We start from the raw sequence: 4,116 nt of genomic DNA, 5'->3' as shown, positions 1-4,116 counted from the left end.
ATGGGACAAGAGATGAGTGACTTCCAAAGAATGTAAGTCCTCAGCACAAGCAAATCTATGGGGAGCCCGCTGTGGTACACACATAGAGCAGACGCGGGGTCCAGCCCCGACAAGCATCCCCAGCCACGCTGTCCTCAGCCGCTGGGGGGACTGTGAGTTGACCACAAGAGGGTTCCTAGCCGATGAGCGATGAGCGGTGCTCAGTCTCTGTGGTGTGAGGTCTGTTGCGCACACTGACAGGTAGGGGGCCTCGCGTCCAGGATGCAAGGGAGCAGCACTGCCTGGTGAGGCCCAGGCCTGCATCTGTCTCCTTGTGTCATCACTGCTGTGTCATCACGACATGGCCCTGCCTGGGAACCAGGGCCCAGAGCAGAGAGTGAAGACTATGCTCCACTGACCAGAGAGGGTGCTGGGGGATCACTCTGCGTGCCCCGCCCCAACCCCAGCATCAGAGCACCCCAGCCAAGCTACCAAGTCACCTGGAGAACACTGTACTCCCCCCTCCCGCCATCCCCCCCGTCCCCACCCTCGGCCACACACACACTGTTATCTGTCACCAGGAGCAGTGGGAGTTACCAAGGCCATGCCCACTCCCAAGGAGAACTACTGACACAAAGGTGTTAAGGACTTTGAAGGTCTTATCTGGAAAAGTGGGGTTCTATCCCCCTCGCCCCCACCCCCCGGCCTGCCCTGCCCACCTGCAAGAATCCCTAGATTCCATCTGTGAGAGGCGGGAAGGTGCCGAGCTGAAGACATTGACCCTACAGATGCCTAACTGCAAGGACGACAGTGGGGGCAGCAGACAGCAGGCCCCAGGCCGGCAGCACCTCAAGCTCTTCTGTCCCTGAGCAGGTGATGGAAAGACAATGAACATTCCTCACTGTGGCCTGAATGTGCCAACAGCAGCTCGGCTGGACCAGCTCCTCCAGCAGGTTCCCCTGATGCACCCCACGGCACAGCCAGGCAAGGTGGAAACAGCCTGACGCCACAGTCCAGACCTCAGGAAGACCCTGAGGCAGGGACCCACAGGGGCAGCGCCGACTTCTGCCCTGCTGCCTCCCTCCGTGGTTCCCTCTCTCCCCGTCAGCTGTGCTGCTCAAGCCCTACTCTGCAGCCAGTTCCTCCCTCTCCACAGGCAGCTTCTTCATAACATCCAGGGCCCCAGGAGCCTCTGTGTCTGGGAGCTGCTGAAACCAAGCACCACAGGCCGGGCAGCTTCAAACACCACAAATCCATCCTCCCAACGCTGCAGCCAGAAGTTGAGATCAGGGTGCATAGGGCTGCATTCCCTCTGGAGGCTCCATCCTGCCTCTTCCAGCTTCGGCTTCGGCAGCAACCCTTGGCCTTCCTTGGCTGGTGGGTGCGTCACCCTGTCTCTGCCTCCATCATCACATGGCTGACTCTCCTCTGTTCTGTGTCCAAATCTCCTCCCTCTTTAAAGGACAGCAGTCATCTTGGATCAGGGCTCATGTTAATGACCTCATTTTACCTATTTGGCAAAGACCATTTCCAAATAAGGTCATGTTCCCAGGTCAGTGGCAGGGGGTAGGACTGAGGCATATCTTTTTGGAAAACATAATTCAACCCACAACAAAGGAGATTACCTGGGGACATGCCCACCTGACCCATCCCCTCCAGGCTGTGTGCTGGTGCTTGAATGGGCACCTCCCACAGACCCGGAGCCCAGACCTCGGGGGTCCCTCCACAGACCTGTCCTGGCACCTACTCCCCAGGACCCTACCGCCCTGCAGGCTCTCACACAAGCTTGTCTGTTGGCCACCCCCCTCCTCCTTGCCATCCTCAGTTTCCAATTCACTTTTCACTGTCGCCCAGGCCTTGCCCTCCGGCCCTGTGCCCCAAAACCTCTCTGGTCAAACGCAGCCCCTGCCTGCTGCCAGTCCCTCTCCACCCTCCTCTGCCAGGGGCAACTTCTTAGCCCTCCCACTCTCCTCAGGAGGGAGCTCAGCAGCCCTTCCAGGCCCAGACACACATGGTTTCTGCAGTCCTCACAGCTAGATGCCCCAGATGGCCCTCAGTACAGCTGCACTGCCTCCTCCATCGGCGCACAGGTGCCTCCCTCACACTGGGGCACCTGGGATCACTCACTGAACAGGAGCCCTGTGGGAACCCTTAGCTCCTCCTCCTCCCTCAGGACACATCAGTTAGGCCCCACACTCCAGCCATTTCTGCAGGCTGCCCTGCCCCTTCACCCTGACCTGAATTGTCTCAAGGGTGGCCTTGGCAGTAGCTAAGCCTGCCTCCCAAAAAAGAATGCGCCACCTTGGCATGCAGGTCAACACTTCCCGGCTGGACTCTGCCCCATCCTGGTCCTGCCAAAGCAGCCTTTCCACCCCAAAATGGTTCCTCTTTTGTCCTCAAGCCATGACACTGCTGCCATAGGCTGCGGCTTCCATTAGCCCCACTAGTCCTGGGAGAACTCCTGCTCAGCCTCCAAAACCCTCTTAGAATCTCCCCCTGCTCCATTCCTGCACGTCAGCCTAGACTGTATGAGTGCACCCGAACCAGTGCTGACTGATGTGCGGACTCATTTTCTAAGAGCACTGACCCCCCACCCAACCCTTTCACTCTGCCCTGCCTCCTCCATCTCTCCAGGCTCCCAGTGCTGCAGCCAGAAGAATGGAGGCCCACATGCATCCTTCATGAGCTGATCCGGCACATCTGCTCAGCCTGGGGCTCTGAACGTACGGGTTAGTTGGGCCTGAAAACATGGACTCAGCCCTCAGCACCTGCAGTCCTAGGATCAGATTAGAGAAGATCAGCTTCGAAGCTAACAGAGTTCCAGAAGCACCGTTTGAATAACACAGGCACAAAGGGGGAGGCAAACTTGACTGCTGGAGCCTTTGCTCACCTGGAAGCGATTTATTTCCCGATGCTCCCCCAACCCCACCCCATGACTCGGCACCTAAGTGCACCCCTCTACCCCCTCTGGTGCAGAGGAGCATCAGAGGGGCCAGGCCTGGCCTGGCAAACCACAGCCTGCTTTCAGCTTACAAGGCAGACCAGGCTCCCAGGATGTGTCCTGGCCCACTTTCTCACCAGCAGTACTTCTTTCATCCTACCACACCTTGCTGCTCCCTGAGCGCAGACCCAGTCTCCCAAAATAAAGGAAGAACTGACTTTTAAAAGGCCTCCACACTCAAAATGCAGACGAACCCACCTACATACATAAATTGTGCCATCTGACCCAGAACCAGCCTTGCCAAGATCCAGGGACCTCCCCGATGGTAATGAAAAATTAGCTGAAAGCTGCTGAGTAATGGCTCTGGCAGAGCCCCGTTCCTGACGTGACACAGCACATTGGAGAGGCGCTGCGGTCCCAGGGTCAGGGACTCACGGGGACGCTTACCGTGCACAGAATCAAAGGCCAAACTGGGGGACCCGCGGCCTGGGGAGCTCCCCGCACCCACCCGGTCCGCGCCGTCCTCCCCCACCTACAAGACAGAAGCACCTGGCACACCTGCTACTCGCGGGTCTCCCTTTCCGACAGGGTAGGCGCGGGCGGCGATTCGCGGATGAGACGGGAAACCGTCCTCTCCCGGGAGGAAGACGCCCACCTCCGCTAGGTGATGAAGGCTCCGCCGAGCAGCCTGGCGGCGGGCGCCCACGCAGGGACCCGCGGGCGTCTCTGCAGAGCAGTTCCTCACGCGGGCCCGATCGCCTTCCCCTCACGCCGCAGCCCTAGGAAAGCGGGTGCCCACCCCTGCTCTCCCACCGGGCGCGGGCACCGAGGACCGGAGCAAGCATCGGGAGGGGAGGGCAGGCACACCTGAGGGGCAAGGTGCGCGAAGGAGAGGTGGGGAGACGCACCTCACCTGGGGTGTTGGAGCGCGGAGGGGACGCACCACACCGGAGGGGGGCGCACGGTGCGCTCCGCAGCTCCGTCTGACGACGACCCGCTCCCGGAGGACACAGGGCTGCGGATGCTGACTCACGGTCTGATTCACTTGGAAAAATCTGATAAAGAAAACAAAAGAAAAAATAACAAGATTTGCTTTTCATGTTTTTCAATGCTAGATTCAGTTAAGACTGTAAATTTTAAAACTCAGGAGAGTATTTTTCCATGAAAAGTAAAATTGTGACACAATTTATATTCTT

At 58.6% G+C, this 4,116-nt stretch overlaps 1 protein-coding gene across 3 annotated transcripts in view; it reads right to left on the bottom strand.

Annotated features, from left to right (window-relative positions):
• Positions 1-4,116, bottom strand: part of UNKL (unkempt family zinc finger-like) — a 43,096-nt gene that overhangs the window by 9,008 nt on the left and 29,972 nt on the right. The window contains exon 2 of one of the 3 annotated variants that reach the window (XM_006763936.2): positions 3,834-3,956. The exons of 1 other annotated variant lie outside the window; for it this stretch is intronic. The gene's annotated coding sequence lies outside the window, so the exon portion shown is untranslated. Of the gene's footprint in view, positions 1-3,478; positions 3,648-3,833; positions 3,957-4,116 lie in introns of those variants that run through there. One more of the 3 variants, XM_006763935.2, reaches the window with a different exon arrangement.

Source organism: Myotis davidii, unplaced genomic scaffold, assembly GCF_000327345.1.
Source record: "Myotis davidii unplaced genomic scaffold, ASM32734v1 scaffold599, whole genome shotgun sequence".
Classification (NCBI taxonomy): domain Eukaryota; kingdom Metazoa; phylum Chordata; class Mammalia; order Chiroptera; family Vespertilionidae; genus Myotis; species Myotis davidii.
This window is presented reverse-complemented; position numbering and strand designations above follow the sequence as displayed.